Below are 26163 nucleotides of genomic sequence, written 5' to 3' on the forward strand. Positions count from 1 at the left end.
TATTTGCACGTGTTTGCGAGGGTGTGCCCATTGCTTAGCTACAGTTAGCAATTTCGACATCGAAGAGCATAATAAGAAATGTTTATGCAAATTAAGCCAAATAGCAATAGCATAGTGATAGAGCCTTCGCACAAAGAGGGGGCATTCCTGGTTCTAGTCCCACCACTCCCCTTTCTGTTTTATGTTTTAAATTAGTATATAAAATAATTCCTGACATAAATGAAAGAAATTTTAGTAAAAAGCATTGAAATGGCCTATGTATTAGTGAACAAAATGTATATATATAAATATAAGAAGGTAAGCAGCATTAAGGATATTGACATATAATTGCCCATAGCTGAGCAGCGTTGTACCCAGCGCAGTATAGTTGCCCATAAGTAAGCAGTGTTGTACCCAGTGCAATATAGTTGCCCATAGCTAAGCAGCGCTTTACCTAGCACAATCAGTTTGCGTGGAGCTGCACACTACGCTAACCAGCTCACCGTCGGGCAACCTTGGGCAACGTGGAGCAATGTAGAGCAAAGTTGAGTAAAGTCGCCTAAACACAGCCACACTCCCTAGTCTGTCTGGACAGGAGTAAAATAAAAAGCAATGACACGGCTCGAACCCGGGACACTGTGCACCATAATCAAAGTACTGAACCACTAAGCCATGACAGCTTAGCATAAACATGCACTATTAACATACATATACCTATAAATGGAAGTTTAACCATTGCTAAGCAGGTTTGCTGTTAGCTGAGAATTTTCAAAAACGGCCAATCACAAATAAGTGCGGGAAATTAGGCATATTTAAGCTCCATAGGCGTGAATACTCACCATAACTGATTGTATCTCCCACCTGCAGTCAGAATGGCCAGTGCTGGAGAGGGTACTTGCTTTCGAGCACAACGGTGGGGCATTGAGGAGTCAAAATACATGGTTTGGCTCCTTATCCACCGTCATGAGTCAAGACTCCTGCAGGGCCAGTTTCAAGGGACGGAGTACAAAACGGAGGCTTGGAACCGGTTAGCTCATGATCTCACCAGTGCCACAGGCATCCCTCAGACTGGTGAGCAGGTCCATCACCACCATGCAGACCTGAAGAGATGGAAGCAGGACCTACTGATCCAATGGATACAGGAGGCTCGTGACATGCAAGATGCCCCACTACTGAGTAGGTAGCCATGGAATGAAGTATGTAAGAAATGCTATTGTAGTCTATATAATGGATAGGTATGGCTCAACATCCCTTCATTTACTTCACAGCTGCAGGTGTCCATGCTGTGAATCAGCAAGCCTATGCAGATAGGCTGCTAAGGCTGCACCACCAGGCAGGTTAGTAATTATTCTGCATGTATTATTATTATATAAAATAAGTGAGAGAGCCAGAAAGAGAGTGTTGTAAACCATTAATAAAGGTATAATAAGTCTTGAATAAAGTCTCTGCATGTAATGTAATATAAAATAAGTGAGAGAGCATGAAAAAGTGTTGTAACCCATTATTAAAGGTTTAATAAGCCTGGAATAAAAGTATTCTGCATGCACCAAAATATGAAATGAATGAGAGAGCCACTACAAAAGTGTGTAATGTAATTAATAACGGTATAATTCCTGAACTGTGTCCGTGTCACTTTCTTTGATATGTTGTTGTACCCTTGCATTATGGAAATAGTACAGTTGTATTAAGTGCTGTCAATCCACACTTGGGTATGTCCATATAAAGTGGATGAAGGGAATGCCAGTAGCTCTTAAGCATATATACAGTCCTTAACTGTTGGTTCATGGCTAGCATGTACAGGTTAATCTGGCACATGAGTAGCTTGTGATTGTGTTCCCCAGAAATGTCAGTGTGCTGCTAGAAATGTAGGGGTCTGTTTAAATGTAGCTGATAATGTCACCTGAAGACAGCCAGATATGCAGATATATGAATATAAATGAAATATATAAATACGTAGCAGTAACATCTGCATCCTGAACAGTTTGTATGTCAGATACAGGTCAGGTATATAAACAACTATCAAAACCCATTTCACAATTTAATGGACACTGCCTAGTGTAATAATACATGTAGGGGATATATACCGGTAGTCAGTAGGAATGAAGAGTAAAGTTATAAGTATATATAAGTTGTTAATGGAGTAATCTTTTTACACCCTACTTTATGGTCATAAATAATGCCATTCCACACCTAAATGGGTATGTGTAATCTGAAAAACTTTATTGGGACATATGTCCTATTGGTTTATAAATATACCACAATCTTGGTGGCCTGTTGCCAGCAATCAACCCTGCATGCTGTTGGAATGTCCACTGTTGTTCTAAATATGCATGTGTCATGCTTGCTGTTCAACTGTTGGAATTTGTGTGTTGGGTTAATGGGAATACTACTGCATGCTGTTACAACTAATTTGGAATGCTGTTGTCTGTTACTAACCCATATTGTCATTAAATCCTGCTAAACATAGAACGTATGGGAAGGCCGGTCACAGCGGACCCTCTTCTCCCACCTCAGCTAGCGATGGCACCTGGCACCAGCATGTCCGGTGCCCAGCCCAGGACCTCCTCCTCCGTTGGCCCTGTGCCACTTTTGGGTGGAAGCACTGCAGGGGATGTGACTCATCCCTCCATGCAAGCGTAGCCGGAGGAGTGCCACCTATCACCCTCCGAATGGTCCAGGCTGTGGTGCGTAGGGAGATCAAGCGTTCAGTCGCTGATCCTCTATGCCAGCTCGAGGCACGAGTGGCTCGACTCATGGGTGAGCCTGCTCCTCCTACTCAGCCCCCAGCACAGCCACCCTCTGGGCTGTGAAGGTGCAGTGGTGACTGCCCATGGGTGGGGATCTCAGTTCCACTGTTGCCATCTGTGGGCTCATGGGTTTGCGATATCCAAACATCCATCCCCGTCAATTGTGTTCACCCACCACGTGTCATATTCTGCCCCTGTATGCATCTTGTTTGTCTTGTCTGTTTACCTCTCCAACCTACCTCCCCAAATATACCTACCTCCTCTACCTCACATTCTACTCTCACCTGAAAAAAACAAAAAGAAAAGGGCAATCTGTTCCCACAAAAAAATTACGCCCCATACATAGCTGCCCATTTTGCACCCATGTCCGCTGGACATGTAAACTGATAATTAGAATTAGCAGTACAACATACTTTGTTGTCCTCACCCCTCTCTCAGGGGTGGAAGGTTTCAAATTTCACTCCAAATTTCTAACATATGCACAGCTGTTGCTGGTAAAGAAATGGGCAGCTATGGCCCTTCCCTACACCCGTTCTGCACATCCCGAGCTGGTTTCCCTACTGTCTTTCCCTCTTTGTGCCCCACTTTTTCACCACTTTCCTATCTCCCCATTTTCTTTTCTTTCAAAGAAATTAGCGTGGGGGTTAGCGGGAGTAAGCACTTTTAAGCAGTAGTAAGCAGGTTTGAGCGAGTGTGCACATGTGTGCGCTTAGCTAGGTATTGCTAAGTGTCACGCAAACTCACGCAAACCTGCTTACAACTGCTTAAAAGTGCCTTAGTCACTCTGCATGGCAGGGCCCTTTTTCTGCTGAGCAGCAAAACAAAACATCTCTGTCAGTCTCGAACCCCAGACCTTAGAAACACTACACTACATGAAGTACCACTAAGCCACAGTAGACATACAACAAATTGGTGCTGTAATAAATATATCATGCATTACAATGAGTGAATGTAAAGGGAAGATAGGAATGCCATTACACAAATCTTGTTCTGTGGATCTTTACCAGCAGTTGTTGTGGAATTGCATGACATGACTGTGAAAAGAAAACCAGCCATTCTAGCAGGAAATAATGTTACAGTAGCACTTTACAAACCCCACACAGTATCAGAGCAGGATAAACACTGGCATATTTGAATAAGGCAGACGCCATACTTCCCAACTGTGACTGCTTGTCAGGGATGTCCCTGATTCGTAAACAAATGTTAGCTGTGTCCCTCTGAATCCCTCTGAAAAGTACTGACGTTAGGCAGAAAAGTGGGGAATTACACTTAATGAATAATGTCAATAAGTAAGAGTAGACACTGCTTGCACATCAGAAAAGTTGTATTAATACATATGCTGTGATTCTCACAGTCTCAACTTAATGTTTGTAATATATTACAGGTGCACCTCACTTATATGTACCTTTCCCTGAGGCTGTTCAAATATATTCCTGAGTGTATCAGAGACCTGGCAGAAGCAGAAACACACAGGCATATCAGCTTTTCTGCTGTTACACACTCTGCAAATAGCTTTGGAAGGAGTCCCACAAGCATACCCTTATGTAGGAGTACAACACAGAAATATCAAAGGATGTAGCCATGTACTGGTAGCAACCAACTGTGACAATGCCAATGTTCCAGTGCTCAAAAGACCGGTGTGGTGCACAGACAAAGAACAATAGGCTAACCTCTGGCTACCATCTGGATATGTCCACAGATGGGAGCTACACAGACAGTCTACTTGCCTTGATAGACTGACAGGTACACAGCAACCCTATATGTTCAGCAAGATAAACATCACACAGTAATAAATAATGCTCTCTGTACTTCTGTACCCCTACCCAAAAGAACAATATACCTGTGTATTCAGGCTCTACCAAGGATGTAGGTAGGCATACTCAGTACTGACATTTGTCCAGTTGTCTTCAGCAGCCTGTGCTAATGTCAACACATAAAAACCACAAACTGTTCAGAAGTGAGTAAATTAATATTTACAGTATAGCACTTCATAAACAGTTCATGTGCCAGAAGAATACATTGCAATAACTACTTTTGTATTGCAGTTAATTATCTAATTAGAAAAGAAAGTACATACTCCCATGTATCTTGTGTTAGCATTTGGAGGGGTGAGTAATATTCTACACTGACAAGTGTGTACTAGAAGCAGCAACAGTCAGGTTTGAGTACAACATGCAAATCTCTGGCTACAACCCTAGCTTCAGATATGAGAAGTATACCAACCATCTGACTGACACAACGGTGTCCACAGCAAACAAGCATGGGCCCCACCTTGGAAAGCTGAAAGGGCTATGCCTACCTAACTTAGCATTTTATAGCAGTGGGCTGCAACGACAGTGAGTACTGCAATTACTACACAGCAGGCTGCATGCAATTACTAAATGGTGGCACCAACTGGTGCAGAGGCCATCACATGCACATGTGCAGATACCTAGAAAAGCAGGCTGTACTTGCTGTCCACACATGCAATAATATCATTGCAGCAACAGAGAGAGAATGAGAGTGAGAGAGAGACACAGAGACACAGACAAAGACAAAGAGAAACAGACAGACACAGAAAAAGAAAGAGCAACATCAACAGACAGAGAAACCCAAAAAAAAAAAAATTTCCTTTAAAAATAGACGGAACAGAGAAATACAAAGGAAAGGTATGTAACACATATGTATTTGCTGGCATGTAGTAGATGTTTTTGAAGAGTACTCTATATACTGTGAATCATTCATATGTGTCAGCAGTACGTTTCTATATGTATCTGTACATGTGCATAGGGCAAGGGACATACTGCAACTGTTTGTGAAGGGTGTATATATATATATATATATATATATATATATATATATATATATATATATATATGTTGTTGAAGGTTGTTATGTGCATATTTCTATGTAGGTTGTAGTGTGTGGCAAAGAAAACAGCATGGAATGCTGGTATATGACATGTGGTGGTTAAACTCTGTGGGTATGAGTTGTCAGTGTTGCAGCCAGTGAGGCCTGCTAAAGCTACATGGGCTGAGGACTCCTTCAATGCATTCTGCACAACACTGCAATATTATTACATAACTGTTTATCTCACAACTGTCGCATAATTGATATTCCCACCATGAAAAGTGGACTGTGTATGTGCCTATATGTACCTCTATATGTACAGCAATGGATGTTCATATGTATGTGTGTATGTATGTGTGTATGTATGCGTGTATGTATGTGTGTATCTATATATATATATATATATATATATATATATATATATATATATATAGAGAGAGAGAGAGAGAGAGACACAGGGTGATACTTACTGCGACAGGTGCCTGGTGACCAAGGCATAGACTGAAGCTCAGTGTTGACACTGCAGTGCCATCCCTTCTTGCCAAAACACTGTACCCATTAACTACCACATAGGTGGTAGTCTACTTAACACCAAAGGTGTGATGACCGAACATGGGACACAGGTGGACAGTAGCCTCCCCTTTGATAATGACACCACCACACTAGTCATGTACTCTGTCTACGTGGCACATGTCACCACAAAAGGTGTGTCATCTAGGGAAATATAGGCCAGTGTTCCCCTGTACTCATTACACTTAAAACCCATTATAGAGTACAATGCCCCATGTGGTATGTACCTCACATGACAACTACAGCAACTGGAAAGGCCACAGACATACCACACAAAGAGTAATACCGGCCTCAAACAGATGCCCTATGCAGACCGACTCACAAAACCACAGCTAGACTGTGTTGCATACCGCCTACCCAGAGATGACCACTGCCTAACATACAGAGCTATGTCACACTCATAGCTGTTGGACATCCTCCACATAAACATATTACAATCCCTCTGAGATACACGCTCTAGGGCCCTAAACCTTGTCAGCTCACTAAACAGCATATGCTGAAGGGATAGATTCCTATCTCAGGGACATGCCATATTCTTGAACAAACCACCTATCAATAGCAAACAAAGCTCCTCATTAGCAGCTGTCATAAATACTCCTGATGATTGGTTGGGAGATAAGAAATACACCCCGGGAATCACCTCTGTGGCTCTGGTTGACAGGGGCAAGTGAAATTAAATTACATGTGTGTCAAAGGCCGGGGTAGCATATGGCTAGGCTGCTGTAGGCCCTAGGGCCAATAGCATATTACCTACCTATGACATGATGCACACACACATGTACTTAGTGCAATAATTGCTATGTGAGGTTGACTGAGTGTGATGGTGAATGTGTTGGTGAATGTGTGCAAGGTCTGTAAAGGTGTGATAGCTTAGTGTGAAATTGTTTCTGTCATGGTAGTTTGTGTCCTAGCTGTGATCCCAGCAAAACATGTGTATGCTATTGCTAGGCAGAAAAAGTAGTATGGCATACGGTGTGATGTAGTCCCTTGTTGTTGACTGTGGTGTCCCATTGTAGGCTAAAGCAATACATGTATGCTTAGTGAGTGGTACTGCTGGTGAATCCAACTCCCATATAAACTGTAGTACTACCTGAAGATGTAGGCCTAAACAGTACAGTATGGTGTATGTTTACATTGCTTGGAAACACTGTTTTGTGTGTTCCCTGTAGTCCTTACAGATTACATACCTCAGGCATAAGGTTTTGTAAGTAGTGACACACAGTACTGTATGGTACACAGGTAAAGCACATCTGTGTTGGCATACATTTGTGTGTTGTATGTATGTCTGATGTGTGTGTAATTATGCCTGTACCATGCCCTCAATCATATGTTTGTTACAGGGTATACGTGTGTGTCTAGCAACATGCATAGTCTAGTACAGCAGTATGCCACCTATATTAACAACTGTGCACATATGTTAGGCAGGGGTTTGGCATCAACGACTGGGGTGGTATACTGGTAATTTTGCAACTTTACTTTACATTCATTGCAATGGGTAACATCTTTCTTTATGCATTAGCTTGATATATACCTCATGTAGCTAAGTGGGGCATTGTGTCACATACAGTGTGCCATGTACTGGTGTATAGTCTTACATACTGGCTTCTCTTTGCTGCTGTGCAGAACATGGTTTGATATATAGAGCGCACCAGGCACTGTCAGCCAGTTGTGGCCTTAGCACTAATATGTGGCATTGAACGTGTGTATACTCTGACAGCCAATCGGATGCTATATATGGCAGTTAATTGATATCTGTACTTTAGAATGTTAAGTGTGCCACATGAATTGCTCACACATATTGTTTAATTGTCTTCCAGGGGCATGGCCCACCAACGCAACCTGTGTTATACAGCTGCAGAGGAACAGGAAATACACAGCAGCCTGGTGCAGCACTACACCCTGCTGTTCTCTAGAACCAGCCAGGACCAGCATGAGTGGACTGCACTGTTGCAAGATCTTGTTCATCGGGTAAATAACATAGGCATGCATAACTGGACATATGAGCAGGTACGCCATCACTGCAGTGATTTAATTAGACATGTCCGGCGGCGTACGTCTGATATCCATAGACAACAGCTTGCCACAGGTGGTGGGGTAACCATTCATCCCCCCCTCACCAGAGTGGAGGAGCTGCTCATAAGCATGGTGGCTCCTGGCTAACAACAGGAGCAGCAACATACATGTGTTATCATGGAGGCCAGAGCCACCCAGCATGTTGACATGGAGCGTGCAGGTAACATGCCCTATCTGTAGACTACTGTTGCCTGTATTGGTAGATTATGCATATGTGAGATGTGTACTGTGTGTTTAGCAGTTGTGCTGCCTAGTGTTGTGCAATACTGATATTTGGAATATAATCTGTACACCTGTGACTGTCGACTGTTGTACTATTGTAGTTTAGCAAACTCACAGTAGCAATGCCACAGTTGTGGCCACTGACAAACTGTCTCATATTCTTGTAGGTCCCTCTGGTGTGACAGCAAGGCAGCCGATCGATGCTGGTGAGTGTGTTATAAATGTAATATTGCTAATGAAATGTGCATGTCATAGGTGAGGTGCAGGCCATGTACACATAACACACCTACGGATAATGCATGCTGTGCATGTATGCTGTGAGACTATGCACATCTCAGTAATGTCAGTAGCTGCCTCAACCACATGCAATACACAGAGCATCGCACACAATTGTGGCAACACCGTACTGGACATTGGATAGGGATAGTTGATACACATGTACACAACATACACAACTTTGTCATACACAGTACACCTTAACATGCTACACATGGCATATCCAGACACCCGCTGTAAGGTCACACTTCAGTATCCCACATGTCATCCACACAGCACACATAATATACCTGAGGGGTAGAGGCCTATCATGGGGCTGTGCTACACTCTTCAACGCATAACACATTCATGTTAGGCAATGCTCCCTGCTGGGCACCTTACAAACCCATGTAACAAGTGGCTGTGTAATTGAGAATGTAGCTACTGTACTGCAGTTCAGGTACAGCATGCTAGGTGGCAGTCTGGCACACATTAGTAGCCTTGAGTGACCACATGATGCATGATGATGATGATGGCTCATGGTACTACACCCCATCCAGTTACAGTGACCACAGTACTACACATAGCAGTCATTGCTATGCACCTCAATGTTGTGTTTGTGCAAACATATGCACCTATACACAATATGCATAGAAATCACCATTTGTACAAAGTGACACATATATGTCTTGTGATGCTATTGAGTGTATAGGTCACATGACATACAATGGGTATGTATGATGTTTAATGTTGCAGTCATGTTGTAGCATGCCATGTCATGGCTGGCACTGGCATGTCCACAATATGTCCTACACTCACCATAACCACTGTACAATGGCCATGTTGAGCAATGGTATTCCATCATGTATACATACACCACTCATCCTGTGTGTATACATAGCATGCATGTGCTAAACCTGTGTCCACAATTATCTGCTACAGACACAGACACTGTAATCAGAAATGGATATCTATGTGACACACAGATGCACATCCAGCCATGGTATGCATACCTGTGAGTGATGGTGCACAGGACATTGCAGACCTTTTAATACTTGCACAGCAATGTTGTGTCCATGTCCAGGGTGAGGCCAATCACTGAACAACAACACACATGAATCAAAGCCATGTATACTGTTATTAACAAGGGCTGTCTACACTCGCACTGCATGGTCTTGAGCAACAAAATTTCTGCGTGCTGACATGTGTAATATGACTGTTTGCCTTGTGATACTGTAACCCACCTTCAATCACTACTGAGTATGTTTTGGATTGCTGGTGGTGTGTGTGGGTATCTGCTGTAGTGAGGAGTGTATTGGTGTGCATGTGTGCATGTGTTCATGTGTGCATGTGTTCATGTGTGCATGTGTGCATGTGTTCATGTGTGCATGTGTGCATGTGTGCCGGCATCATGTACAGGTCGTAAAGTGTGTTTCCTGTCTTCCTCCCACAGGTGCTGTGTTAGGGCTGGTTCACTGCAGCAGGGAAACTGATGTCACTGAGCCACACAGTGATAATGAAGATAGATGTGTTGAGGCACAGGCGTGTTTACCAGGGTCTGTCATTGGGCCACCAATCGACAGTACACAGCTGTCCACCCCATCCATGCATACACTCATACTGCCAATACATCCATCACCAATGCCCATAGGTGAGGGACAGCATACAGTTGGCATTGGCCAGAACAGTGTGGTATTCATGGCACATGCAACCCAACACAGCAACCATACCCAGATGTCTGGAAGAGTACCATATAGGCAGATGTCCAGGGGTTCTCGTAGGAGCACTGCTGCTCATCATGCCACTGGCAGACGTGCCACAGGTCTGACAAAATCATGTATGTTCCAGGCTGTCATGGAGGCACAAGTACATATGAAACAGCACACCAGACAGGGACTAAGGGCACAGAGGGCACATAACACCGCCATCATTGACAGTATCCATGACCTAGCAATTGCCATCCGTCATTACACCGAGGTCACTGATAGACGTTGGGGAGAGACATTAGATATCCTTCGCAATGTCATGTCCATGTGTCAGGACAGTGCGGGACGGTTGAGACGTCGACGTGGACGTATGCCAGCAACATCAGCAGCTGGCAGTCGCTGAGGACGTCCCTCAAGCCACAGCCACTCCTGTAGTGCCAGTACCAGCTCCAGCAATGTTGGGGGTGGGCTGTCCATAGAATGTCCTAGAAGACCACATGCACATGGCTCTGGACAGTCCCAGCAGGGACCTGTGTCCAGTGTACATCCATCCACCTCTGGGGATAGTACCCAGTCTGGCTTAGTACCTGATATTGTCAGTAGCACCTCTGCCAGGCACAGGTACCATATCTGTGGCCAGAGACGGTGACCTGTAAAGCTTTGCAGGTACAGTCTGTGGCTGTCCCACAAATACCCATATATGGCAGCCACATGGTGGAACTGTGTGCATGCAGACACACACACATGCTCCAGACACCTAAGGCTAACACATACCCACACACATTACAACAACATTGACCCATTCCAGTATTCTTGCCCCTCACACACGCACACACACACACACACACACACACACACACACACACACACACACACACACACACACACACACACACACACACACACACACACACATACATGTCAATTGGATGGCTCACTGTAGGCCTCTGGCAAACCAACAACACACCTGTGCCACCTCATGTCATCTGTAACATCGATGCAGGAACAGGCTACCATGGTTCTGATGCACAGGGTGTCTATATAGCAGTATAGCAATGTTAGCATGCTGTCAGCAGTAGGGTGTAATGATATGCTTGAAGGTGTAGCTGAGCAGGCATGATGCATTAAAGCTATGATTGTCATTGTAGTGTTGTTTACACCAATGTTGGTTCCAATTGTGTATTGTCCGGCCACATGCTACTTGGCTGATGTGTGCAGTATTGGCAGCATGTGTTAGAGAGTGGACAGTATGTGTGGGATGTGTGTAGCACAGATTTGCAGGTGTACAGTTGTGAACATGGTGGAGGTGCAGTGTCTGCATGTACGTGCATAGTGGACACATGGCCAGGGTGACATGCTCTGTATTACACAGTAACACTCCATAGTTTCTATTGGTGGCCAGTATGCATTGTACTACACACATTCCGGAACCTGACTACACGTGTGTATGACATGGTTTGACACTGTGCTGTGGGTGATACTGTTACTATTTGTCATTGTTTTGCATTCTGGTAGTATAGATCACTTCAACAGCCTGACCATAACCAATCGTTAGATGATGTCTTGACAACCGACACACAGCAACATTTGGATCCTTTAGGTACTATACAATTCCAGTAACCCCTGGTATTCACCTGCACCCATTACTGAGATGACTCCTGTTTGGCATATAGCTCTCTTGGGTACAAGCAATCACAGTGGGGATATGTCCGTCCTCATCTGGTAATGCATACTGTGGCCTATAATGCATTCTCCAGATGACACACACATCCTCCACAAGGGTATCATACAGACAGATGCCTGTTGTCAAACCCATGCTGTAAAGCTATAAGCCAAACTAAGCATAGTCATCCACCTTTACGGAATATATTATCCCCACAGTACCACATAGGTAGTAGCCACCAACATGATTAACAGGTACCGATGTGTACATGCAACCAAGTGTTATGTCATCTCTCCTTTGTTAATCACATTTCCAAAGGTATTTTGGAATCCCTTGGTGGATCACATAAACAATGAGGGGTCTGCATGCATATCCACATAGGTTGTTCTACACCTGTTATGATTAGTCATCATTGACAGACTTTGCTGCATTTGAACAGGTCTGACATACACCTCGGCCATAGACCCTCACTCACACATTCCAATAGGAACCGTAATGACTTTGTGTGACACAGATGACCTAGGCCAGGGATCACTGCAGTGGCTGGGCTTGTCACAAGCATACAGATGTGACCTAAGGTCTGGGAAGCAGCAGCACAGTCTGGCAAGGATGACAGCTGTGTTCTTGGAGAAAGCAGGGTTCCCACACATGCATTCATTGAGGTAACATGTACGGATATGTATTTGCCACACAGCTAGCTCACAAGCGCAATGCATACTGATATGTCATACAGTGGTAAAAGCAAAACCCACAATACATTGACCAACAGTGTCACAAACATGCAGCACACACACTCACCAAGTGCAGGATTCAAACCCCTACCTAACTACTTCATGATACCAGAGGAGGACGCATTTACACGACGCACTATGCACATGATTGGGAGTTCTTTTTCCACAGGTATATTTGTCAGATGGTGACATCATCAGACTTGACAAAGGTTAGTTTACCGCTTTTGAGGTCTCTTACTACTCTCCTAAAATGTTGCTCCTTCCCAAGGAGACAACACACAAACACTTGTCCAATACAAGATTCAAACCCCTTTCTAATTACTTCATGATTCTAGAGAAGTACACATTAACACGACACGCTATGCACATTACTGGGAGCTCTCTTTTCCACATGTATATTTGTAGGATGGTGAAATCATCAGACTTGACAAAGGTTAGTTTACTGCTCTTGAGGTCTCTTACTACTCTCCTAAAACGTTGCTTCTTTCCAAGGAGATAACACACAACCACACAGTTGTCCAGTGCAGGATTCAAACCCCTACCTAACTACTGCATGATACTACAGGAGGATGTATTAACACAATGTGCTATACACATTACTGGGCGTTCTGTTTTCCACAGGTATATTTGTAGGATGGTGACATCATCAGACTTGACAAAGGTTAGTTTAACACAAACACACATAGTTGCCCAGTGCAGGATTCAAACCCCTACCTAACTACTTCATGATACTACAGGAGTACGCATTAACATGACATGCTATACACATCAGTGGGACTTATCTTTTTCAAAGGTATATTTGTAGGATAGTGACATCATCAGACTATACGAAGTGGGTTACATTAGGTGACATTAGATGGGCTACATTGAAGGAATGTCTAAACACTTTGGGCATGTGATCATCGAAGGTGAGTTTACTATCTACCTGTGTCCCCAGGGCCATAATGACTTTCTCCGTACATGCTGGATTACCACCTATGTGGTAATTTGTCTGCACTTTGTTTTACCCAAAGGGGATGACTATGCATTCTTTGCCATTCAGCATGAGGGCATTGTTTTGACACCAGGTATCTATCTCTGTAAGACACTTCTGGAGGATATCTGTGTCAGCACTACAGTCGATTATGGACCACAGTTACCATTCATCTGCAAACCTGTTCAGTCATACACCTGGCATGCTTCCCTGTACCTCTGAGCAGTATCTACTGAACAGGTGGGGTCCCAGGACCAAGACCTATGTGATGCCATTTGTGACTGGCTTAGAGTTGGACATGGCACCTGCAACTATGAACTATGTGTTTGATCTGTGAGCCACTTGGCCACCCATCCTGTGACATAGCTGTTAATGTTCAATCTGGTACACTTGTCCATGATGGCAGAGTGGGGAATGGTGTAGTAAGCCCTTATTGAGGTCCAGGTGGGCTGTGTGGACTACTTTCACCTCCATCTGTGTTCATGGTAACTGTTTTAAATAACTCAACTAGGTTTGGGAGCCAGGCTCTGCCTTTAACAAGGCAAAGTTGTGTAGAGTCCAGTGTCTGGAGATCTCCAGTGTATGGGTTCCATGACAATTGGCTCAATAGCTTTGTACACTCGGCTGAGTAGACATATTGGGCAATGGTTTCCAGGTTGTGTTTTGGCACACCCTTTGTGGAGCTGGATGACTGTTAGTGTATGCCATTCTTTGGGTACATAGCCTGTGGTACGGTTGAGTCTGGACAGTGAATGTAGGTGAGTGTGTAGTTCCTTATGGGCCTAGTGTAAGACGCAGCCTGGGACAAAATGCAGTCACATTGATGCTATATTCTTAGCTTTGGTGAGGGCTGTCTTTACCTGCATGTCCATGACGTCTGGGTCTCTGCATCCTTCTGTGATGGACACAGGCCCTTTTGGGGGTGATGGGGGGAGTTTACACTGTACTTGTCCCCCTGGATGTGAGCAATGAAAGCTGGTTTGGTGTATTTCTTTCCTTTTTTCAGTAGCTGACAGCTTATTTGGAAGTTGACACCTACATGTCTGGTATAGCTACCGAAGGATTTGTGGTTGTTATTCTTACATTCCTTGGCTATTTGCCTTTAGAAACCATCCTTGGATTATTTTATGAGCGATCATTGTTTCTTCCTGATAATGATCAGTGATACCTTTCCTTTAGTGAAGTTGGATCTATCATGTGTTCATTTCCACCTTCTCTTGTCTAGCTTATTTATGGACAACAAACACCTGCTTGTTGTCCTATTTTTGGAGGAGTGCATCTTGGTTTTATTTGTGATGTCTCATTCCATGCATCCCTGTAGATGCTCATAGGATGCACTTGTAAATGTTTCTGCAGATTGCATACCATTATCCTATAGCAAGAGGTCTTCGGAACTTTCCACTTTGGTCTTGGGAAGTGTGCAGTTTGCTTTTGCAAATGTCTTCACAGTGGTTTCATTGAATGGGTGTGGGGGCGGGATGTGGATGGCCAGTGTGATTACTTCATGATCTGATATTCCCAGCGAGGGGTTTATCTCTGTTGTGGAACACTGGTACCCCATGTTGGTGATGATCATGTCCAGTATGTTGTCACCTGTAGTGGGCGTGCTGACCAGCTGTTCCAGGGTGTTAGAGTTTCTTAACTGTAGGACACATTGGGCAAAGGACGTTGTATATGAGTAATTCACACACTCATTGTTTGGGTAGTTGTAATCTCCTCATATAATGGTGTTTGATAGGACCTTTATATTTGCCATTGTTCTCCAGAATACTGAGTGAGGTTCCTGAGACAAGGTACGTGATTTGTAGCAGGCTACAATCTGATGGGCAGCTTTGCCCAATGTTAGTTGCACTTGCATGGTCTCCAAGGCCTCATGCTGTGCCAGTAACCTGAAGGTGTGGATATCCATAAGGTAAATGGCTAACACCCCTTTCGTATGTATTTCACTCATGGTTTTGGGTCCAAAGGACAGAGTGATTGTGAGTGTTTTACGTGGATCATATCCAGCAGCTCTATGTTTGACATAGCTTTGTATGTTAGGCAGTGAACACCTCTGAGTAGGCGATATGCAAGGGAGTACGGATGGAGCATTTTGTGATGAGCTGTGTATGGCATGTATTTCAGGCCACTAATGCTCTTTGTGAGGTATTGCTGCTGGCTTTCCAGTTGTTGTAGTTGTCTTGTGAGGTACATAGCAACAGTGGCGTTGTACTCTTTTAAAGTTCTAGTGAGTGGTGAGTAGAGGGGAACAATGGCCTCTTTTATTCTGCATGAGACACATTTTGTGATGAGGTGTGCCACTTAAGAGGGTTTCCTGACTACTGTGAGAATGTGCTTATCACAGTTGTATCCACTGTCCACCTGTGACCCAGGGTCTCTTGTCACACTTACAGTGTGAGGTATACTACCACTTATGTTGTAGTTCTTGGCTACAGAGATTTTAACAAAGGTGATGATAATGCACCTTTTGGCCATCTGTCCCAGTGAGGCCCTTTTGTAGGATGTCCATCTTTAGTGTTTACAATGATGGCTCCTAGTTTGCAGTCCTCTGGAAACTTCAGTAGTTACAGACCTTCTATGTTAATGTTTACTTCAGGGAAATAGATACTACACAGCCTGGGAAGTTATCTAGTCCCATGGCTGCTGCGATACTGGCTTCGGAGAGTGTTTTTTTACCTGTGCAACCGTGATGACAGCAACTTTGCAGTCTTCCATTATAGACATGTAGTCTTTCATGGGTGAGAGGGGGGTACAGTTAACAGTGATCCTATCTGCCAGGATGTTGCCAATATCAGTTGGCTTTGTACATTTAGTGCCATTGAGCTGTAACTCAGAACAGATCTGAGTGTGACCATGACAAGGACCTGTCTGTTGGGCAGAGATCTCCTGCGTAGACAGTATGCAACAGAGTACAGCTTGGGTTACATTCATTCTTGTTGCATGGGGCAACTATTTGAGGCCAGTAATCCTCTTGTTAAGGTACTTAATTGGTCTTTCTAGCTGCTGAACGTGCCTAGTCAGATTCATCGCAAGTGTGTTGTGGTACTCTCTGACAGGTCTGATGACTGCTGAGTAGTGGCAACCTCCTTTGACCTACATGCACAGACCTTGGCAGTTTGTGTGAATACATAGCAGGATTTTCAGACCACTTTGTGAATGTGTTTCTGGAAGTAGAGATGACTATACACATTTGTCCATAGATACCTTATTATCACATCTGTATTTAGCCTGTGTGTGAGCATGCCCAGTATGACCTTTCAGTATCTTTCTGCCTGACATTTCCTTTGTTTCTTTAAGTGTGTGAGCATGCCCAGTATGACCTTTCAGTGTGATGCTGAATGAAATCCACTACATTTGTTGGAGTGTGTGAGCACGCACAGTATATACATTTATACTATATGTGTATGGTAAATCAAGGTGTATTTTTACAGCAGGGCTCACCTTTGTGTCATAGATCAACAGGGATCATTCTGTGCCTGCAGGGCTTCCATGAGACACTTTGCAAAGTCCTATCAATATTTCTACATACAAGGGGGACAGCTATTCTTTGTACATTTCTACCCATGGGCACACCGGATTGTTACTGTGGGTGTACATAGGATGTGGGTTTCACCAGACACTTATACACATTTGCTGTGCCTGCACTGCTATGTACAGGACACCATTACAATCTGTACTGTTACCTATCGTACTGGCTTGAGGCATACTACTGTACTACAGATCTTAGCGTCCATTGTCACATATATTAGCTTGCGACTTCATAGCCTACACAACCCACATCACAACGCCTGGCCTGATGTTCTCTGTCTGCAAAGGCATATGGGTGAGGTTACCCATTTGCCTCATTAGGGGCATGATACAGCATTGCTTTGTGTTTGCATTAGTGTACAATTGTCCTGCTGTGTTTGTGCCACTGTAATGCTATCATGGCTTAGTGATTCAGTACTGTGGTTATAGTGCACAGTATCCTGGATTCAAGCCCTGTCACTGCTTTTTATTTTCATGCTGGCCATACCAGACTGCTTAAGGAACAGTAAAGCAGATATGAGCATGTTTAACTGACTTTGCTCAACTTTGCCTGACCTTGCCAACATTGCAAGAGCAATTTTGTTTACATATACTAGATATTGGTAAAAGCTGCTCAGCACTGGTTTATATTGCTTAAAACATGGCAATCATGCCTCAGGAGGTGCTGCAGGGCTGCCTATGTCGGATGCACATACTACACTCCCTATACATGTTTGGAAACAGGTAGTGTCAAGTTAGGCATCCCTTTTATTTTATGTGCGAGTCAGAGAGAGGTATAATTTCCAGGGTTCCTACTAAGCCAGTGTATGTGCTATGCGTTGCCTCTTTGCCAAGGACAAGGCATACTGGGCACACCTCCTTCTGCCTACTGGGGCAGGCTCAGGTTGTTCCTCCTCTGAGTCATGTTGTGCCTGTGCAGGCCTTGGCAATGGTGGGGAGCTGTTTGGCCCTGCCCCATGCTGTTCCTGCTGCAGCTGTTTTTGCAGGATCATATTGTGTAGCATGGCACATACCATGACAATTTGGGTACATGTAGTTGGTGAGTACTCCAAGGATCCACCAGATGTGTCCAGGCACCGGAACTGTGACTTGAGCATCTTAAACACATGCTCAATTACATTTCATGTTTGTGCGTGTGCCTCATTATGGAGTTCTTGTTCAGGTGTGTGTGCATTTCTGATGGGTGCAATCAGCCACGGCTCCAGTGCATATCCAGCATTCCCCACTAGGTGACTATCAGGGATGTCCCCATTTGCAAATGTCTGGTACAGCTGCGACAGATGCCAGATATGGGAATCGTGGTAGCTTCTAGGGCAGGCAGCACACACATTCAGTATTATGCCCTGGGCATCGCACATGACCTGGTAGTTGATGGAGTGGAAGCCCTTGCTGTTGATGTAGGCCCTACCCTGCTCACCAGCTGGTGCTTTGATGTGTATGTGCGTGCAGTCAATTGCACCCACTACCTCAGGGTATTCCGCTATTTGCTGGAAGAGACGCAGATTGCTGGCCAATACCTCATGGGAATTGGGGAAATATACATGATCACCGACATGTGCTGACATGGCATCCAGGAACTGGTGCAGTACCCTGGAGGCTGATGCCTGTGATATCCCCATCATATCACCAGTTGGTCTCTGGAAGGTACCTGTTGCTAGTATTCTTAGGCCAACACATACCTTGGTTTCCACTGGGATGGTTTCCTCTCTGTTGATTCTGTTTGTGAGGCGTGGCCTGCACAGCTCAACAATTTGCTGCAGGAGCTCTCTGTCCACTCTATAGCGCTCCACTATCTCCAGCTCATGTAGCCCCTGGTAGGTTACCCTGTCTCTGTACATTCTTCTCCGTCTCCTCACTGTGGGTTGCTCAACAGCATTCGCAATGGCACCACGCTCAGCATCTTGCACATGTTGCCTTATAACAGCAATGGCAGCCCCTAACATTTTTATGTCTCAGTTTAAGCTTTTTAAGTTTTCACTTCTCTTTGTTGACTGCAGTGTTGCAGTGTTTCTGAGGAAAACATGGGGGAATGTTGTTTGCAGAGCTTTAGGTGCTGTGCTGGGCTGGGCTACTGTTCTGCCTGTGTAATTGGCTGATTCTGATTTATTTCACCTGACAGCTCTGCTATTTCTCCCTGGTTAACTTCCTACTACTTCCTTTCCTTCCTTTTCCCATTTCTGTTTCCACAGAGGGCAGCACCGCACAAACAAGCACAAACACGCGCACACGAGCGCACACGCTCACACCCAGGCTTACACAAGCTTACACAGGCTTAGGCGGGTGCACATTCGTGTCTACATGCTTAGACGGCCTAACACAGACTTACACGGGCGCACACCTGTGCACACAGGCTTAGATGGGTTTACACACATGCAAATGCGTGCACACAGTGTAAGCAGCTTTGCAAGAAACTTCAGTGATAGCCACGGCGTACAGCTTCAGTTTCTGGATTTCAGTTTAGACAACTGTAGACACACCTCTTTTAGTCCTGAGTAACTCACAGCAAACACATGCCACTCTGCTCCAATCAGCTTACAGTCTTTTTGATACATACCCCCTCATGATGTCACCCATCTTCTACTCTGTTACTCCCCTTATCCTACTCTTACACTCTAGGGACATGGTTCACATAGCAGGAAAAATTGTGATTCACTATCCTTATCCTCATTTGCACAGGATTGCCTACTAATGCTTGGTTACATCTCTCAGACTGAGCTTCCCCCCTTAGCAACCTCTACTCAGTAGCCATGTTGTCTTCAGCCTGCCATTCACTTGCATGGCAGATGAATATTTTGAATAAAATCCCTATTTGTGGCTTTTATTTTTTGTTTTTCTGGTTTTTAGAGCACAGCATGTTTGTGCAGCACTGCGCTATGCTTAAACATCGGAGATCAAGGGAAAAAAAAAATATATTTTTTTATTTTGCAACTGAAAAAATGCAAATGGCCATATATTTGGACATTGGCATGCTTCCTCAACTGGATGCATCCTTTATTTGGAGCTGTCATGGCTCCATTTTGCTATTTGCACGGACAGGGTTAGTTTATGCAAATTACCTCATTTGCTGCTGAAAGCTATGCAAATGAGGTAAATTTGTGATCCAAGAAACACTAACCTGTCCGAGCAAGAGTAGTGTTATCTGCAGAAATGTACTCGGTTGTTTCTTGAATCGCAAATTTACCTCATTTGCATAGCTTTCAGCAGCAAATGAGGTAATTTGCATAAACTAACCCTGTCCGTGCAAGAGTCGTTTTAGGAGCTCTCTTGCACGGCCCTGCAAGCTGTTCCTGGATTGCTCGGCAGACATGTTGGCTGCATGGAGTCTTACTCTAGTCTTAGACTCCGTGCAAGCCTTCGTGAATCCAGCCCAATATGTGATAGATTAGATAAGAAAAGAAGCAAGGAGTTACTTTAGCTAAAAAGATGGAAGAGTTAGAGAATAAGTTCAGCAAAGTGATAGAGACAATATGAGGAAAGAAGATAATCTGTGCAGTAGCTATAAAAGAAGGTAATGGTGCCAATAATGGAAGGAGGGAATCTATGGAAATCCTGGAATATGGTGAGTATTGAGGGGTAGCAGAATCTTTGTATAGTGGAGGGAAAGGCAGCAGATGGAAGATTTTTTAGTAGGTACATAGGAAATTTGACATACCAGGGCAATGTTGATTAGAATATATGCATCTGCAAAGGCCACAGCAGGTGATAGATAATGATATTATGCATAACAAGCCTAGGGACTGCAAACTGCGATGATGTTTATAACATCATTTCAGAAGTGATGTTATAATTATTTTAAATGAAAATCTATGTTGATCTTGAGGAAAACAAAGGAAAACAGTGTTAGGATATTATAACAGGGATTTATCACTAACTGGGATGAATTAAAAAGAGGGCAGAAGGCAGAGGAAACATACATTTTAACTGTCGAGAATTTTGCAGAATTCTCAGACATTTGCCTTCTGATTTTAGACTGTCCCTCATAAAATGTGTGGTTTCCTTGTAAATGACTGAGGTCTGAAATCATAAAATAATGACAGACACCTGAGTTTCTGAATTCATAGGCTTTAGAAAACACATGTTAATGCAAAATCTCTTAATTTTATCAATTGTCTGAGTTTATCAGAAAAAATATTTAAAATATGTACCTGATTTTGACCTTTTGGGTCTCTATTATTTTTGGCTTTGCCCAGAATTTTGAAACTAAGAAATTAAGAAGTATGGTAGGAAATGATCAAAAATATCAGAGAAATTTGTTCAGCTGGTGACAAACAACATAGGATCTAACACAGGTGGTAGCCTATATCCAAGAAAGAGACTGGAGATGTGCTGATTATGCTTTAAGATTATATGGACAAGAGGAAACAAATGGTAGAAGCAAAACATATTTACTCCACAAGGAATTGAAAAAATCTTAGAAACATTTTTTTTTTTGCAGGGGCAAGCCTCCTTACAGCCCCACATACCTGCAAATTATATTTATCAACTTTGAGATCACTCTACATTGAGAAAAGAGCATATGACCCCTACTGTACCTCAAGCACATAGTGAAAAAGCTAGGAAGTCTTGATCAGCTGTACCTGCTTTATCGCTCATTGACAAAAAGCCACAATGATGAAAGACTGTGCACCTGTAAATATATATGCGCATGCACACACACACACACACACACACACACACACACACACACACACACACACACACACACACACACACACACACACACACACATACACACACACACATATGCAGACACACACACACACAAATATATATATATATATATATATGGATTTACTTTCAAATCCCAACTCCCATATGATCGATTGTTAAAAGCCCAAGAAGAAAATCACACAACTGCAGAAACCCGAATGTTAATATTTACTAGGGTAAGTAAACACTTAGCCAAGTATAAACGGAACTCATCCAGAGATAAGTAAAACCCATTTAGGTGGGGTTACACTCCCACAACCCCCAATGTGGGGGACTGTGCACCCACACCACCACTAACTATATATACCAACTCCAGGATCACACTACAGTAGAGAAAAGGGCATTTTGTGCAAGTGATTACTTACCCTAGTAAAAGTCGATGTTCATGTTTCTGCAGTTTCATGAGTTTCATCTCAGGCTTTTAACAGTCGATCATATAGGAGTCAGGATTTGAAAGTAGACCCATATATACATATGTGAGCTCCATAAATGTACAAATACAAAAAAGAAAGGACTCTCCCAGAAGGAAGGAATTAGTGCCAGTGAACACCTGGAAAGCACAAAGATGGTGATTCCCTGTAGAAAACAGTGGTCAGCATTCTGTACTTAGTGAGCTATTTGGCATATTGATGTTGGATTAGTAAGATGTCAGCTACTTGTAGATCTGCAACTCAAAAGCATCATTTGCTGCTGAAATTTATTACCAGTTGAGATATGCATTGAAGGATACCTAAACAATATTTAAAGGTTACATTGCTTAAAAAAGATGCAGTTTTCTTTAACTGCAGAACATTCTGTGTCTTGCTGTATTGTTATTTTTGTGTGCAGATGTGACACTTCTGCTATAATCAGATATTACAGAGCATATGTTTTAATATGTGCACTGCCATTTCAGGGTTCATAACACAGTATGTGAGACTGACAGAATAACCTCCATTAAAAGGCATTGATCTGTCCCTTACTGAAGTGGTACTCTTTGTACATAGGACAATAACACTCACTATGGCAAAGCCATGACTTGAAAAGTTCAGGTACTTTCTGAAATGCTTGGTGAAAAAGGCAAAGGCTCAAAAGAATGTTGCAAATCAGGAGCAGGTAAATGTAAATGAAAAGCAGATACCAACATTAAATATAAACTGCTGAATGGCTGTATTCCAAGCTTTTCAATTTTAGCAGAGAACAGTTTTAAAAATAATTGCATAATGGTAGACCCTGAAAAAAGTACATTCATGCCCACAAGTGTTTACTTCCAGTAGAGTTACTGCAATGGTGGCATCTGAGGTGACGGGGATGCAAACTTTTCTGTTATTATCAAGTATTCATACCACAACAGTACTGTCTTCTATTTGTCAGAAGCTGTTCATGCCATGGATCAGAGACTGATTGAGAAACTGGGCTCAAAAGCCTTCTTAAATTCATTGCTGTATCATCACAAGGGAAAGATTTTCTTCTGAACTATATGAAGAGCTTACCATGAAGGACCCCCTTGGTGAACCTCGAAGCTTATCAGCCATGAATGCAATGCTTCAAAGAAATAAGAAAAAAGCTCCCAATAAAAGAAAGATGAAAAATGTACCCCAACACGTCTGCTTAATTCCCCATTTTATATGCCTTAAGGCTTCTCTGGATGAAGAAACCAATGAGTAGCTGCCACTGCATTTGAATAATGTTTTACACACTGTAATCCACACTGATTTAACAACAATGCATTCTGTAAGGAAGGATATTTAGAATATTAAAGAAATAATCAGAAAAATGCTTAAACATTTTCTTAGGGCATCTCCATTTACTTCAGAATGTCTGCTATTTTATTCTTTGTCACTTGCTTCTCGTGAGAAATGTGTACCTGTTTAGGAATGACCTTATTCTTTTCTTTCAGTGATCTAAACAACAGTAAATGCTACCTCTGAAACCGATACCATGTCTTTGAGCAGATCATTTTCTTTTGATATCAGTCTTCCCAGATGAGAAAAGCTGACTTTTTCTGTCTCATTTCCTTCTGATTATGAATTGCTTCTCTCAATCTCGTTATTGATTCTGGAGTTAGTGGATGCTGTGCGTAACTAATAAAGTTGCTTTGCTTGGAGAGCTGACATGGACTATGTGAATTCTTATTTTGTTTTTCAATTCGTTTCTTCAATGTGCATACCACCCAGAATCTGTTCAATGCATAAAGGTATTTATATTGACTTTTCACTTTCATGATGCAAGTGCTGTATAAAATGAAGGGTTGCAAGATCAAACCGACCTTGAAGGATCTTTACATGTCCATCTGACATCCTTTATAAATCATTATCAATGTCTTTCAAATTTCTGAATTGTGCTTAGCTGACGAAATGTATGTAATTTAATTAATTTCCGATACATAATACCATGAAACAGCAATAAATAAGACAGGTGAAACTTTTCTGCTTAAAATAGTGACGTTGCTCCCTGTATCATACATTTGAATTCATCTGTCAGAATTTTACTCTTGCAGACATCTGTCACATCAATGTTCCCAGGAACCAGACTTCTCTGTGCAGCCTCAAAAAATTATACCTACTGCCATCGCCTGCAATATATTATAGAGATATTTTACTGTTGTCTGTGTAAAGTAATGCTTCTGAAAGGCTATTGTTATTTTCCTGACCCCATTCAACTTGGTACTTTTTTTCTGGCCTCATGCATCACACATAGCATCTTTTTCTGTTCCGCTTACACAAATAGTTACTGACACAAGCAAAATTTCTGGTGATGTTTTTTTTTAACTGTAAATATTTGGCCTTTTACATATATGGGAGCAGCCTGCAAGCTTCCTGAAGGTAAATAATTGTATCAGATGGAAATGCAGTATTTCAGAGCTCAACAGTGGTACTCAAATACATAGATTACAAGGTTACAAAAATTTATAATAATAAAACAAAAATGGCCAATATATGAGACAATTCCAGGCAATAAGAACACAGTACATAAGCATTAAATAACTTCCATACTCCACTGACAAAAATTATTTTCAGAAAAAAAAGACAGTGTTTGTATTAAGTAAAAATGCAAAACATGCTGAAGACAGAGGAGATGACATTGAACAGAGTACAGCACTGATGAGCAAATATCCAGGCTACATATAATCATAGCTAAGAAGTCAAAAACTGCAGAGTAGTGATGTTAATTTACAAAGACATGCAGAGAACCATTATCATACTGGAAATCATGCCTTTCTGCTGTTACTTTGATGGATGAGATGACGTGCTTAATGTACTTAGACTAATACTTCCGTAGGATGGCTAAAAACAACATGCTTTTATTGGATTGTAAGTTCAAAAAAAAAAAAAAAAAAAAAAAAAATATATAGATATATATATATATATATATATATATATATATATATATATATATATACTTATTTCCCAGCTAGTATAGTCCAGTTTTCAGATTAGTGCTGAATTCAGGGCTGTGTTATAAATATCTGTGTTTGCCCATACCATACTTGGATAGAAGGAAGTTTCTCTGTTCACCTGAGAGAGGGGAGCTTTGAGCAGCCTATCTGTCCATGGAGGAGTGGTTTCAGCCCAGAAATTAGTAGTTTATTGGCCATTTTGGGCTAATTTCTATCTCTTTTTTTCCCTGCTATAAATACCTTATTTGCCCAGTTTTGCGTGCCGGGCAGCGCCAATTAGCTAGGGTAAAACTATTCCTGGCTCCACAAAGTTTCCTCTTCAATTTTTCCCTTGGAACTAGACAAACTTTCAACTTAAGCACTCAAGCCATTCATTTCTCAGCCCAGCACTTGCTCAAAACTTATAGCAAGCCCTTATAAACCCTAGCACTAGACCCTCCTGTACTGTACAGAAGGACAAGGCTCTCTATTCGACCTTACCAGCCATCCAGTAAAACAGTTCACTGTACCTACCAGGCATGTCCAGAGGGCAGTTTCAGGTGTACTCTTCAGTTCAACTGGTGAATCTGGGCATTTTGAGGCAATGTTACAACTGCCACATGTACACAGACAACTCCCTCCTCCTACCACCAAACACTAATACATGCGAGAGATGGAGTTACACAGCCAAACTAGAGGCTAAGCTCTCTCAACCCAAGACTGGATCAGACAGTCAAGAGGAGAAGGGAAATACTTGTATCACACCACCAGTCTTACATACTCCCATTAAACCAGCACCGGCAAAAAACACACATAAAT

This window comes from Protopterus annectens, chromosome 8.part0 (assembly GCF_019279795.1).
Source record: "Protopterus annectens isolate FY-2018-M chromosome 8.part0, PAN1.0, whole genome shotgun sequence".
NCBI lineage: Eukaryota > Metazoa > Chordata > Ceratodontiformes > Protopteridae > Protopterus > Protopterus annectens.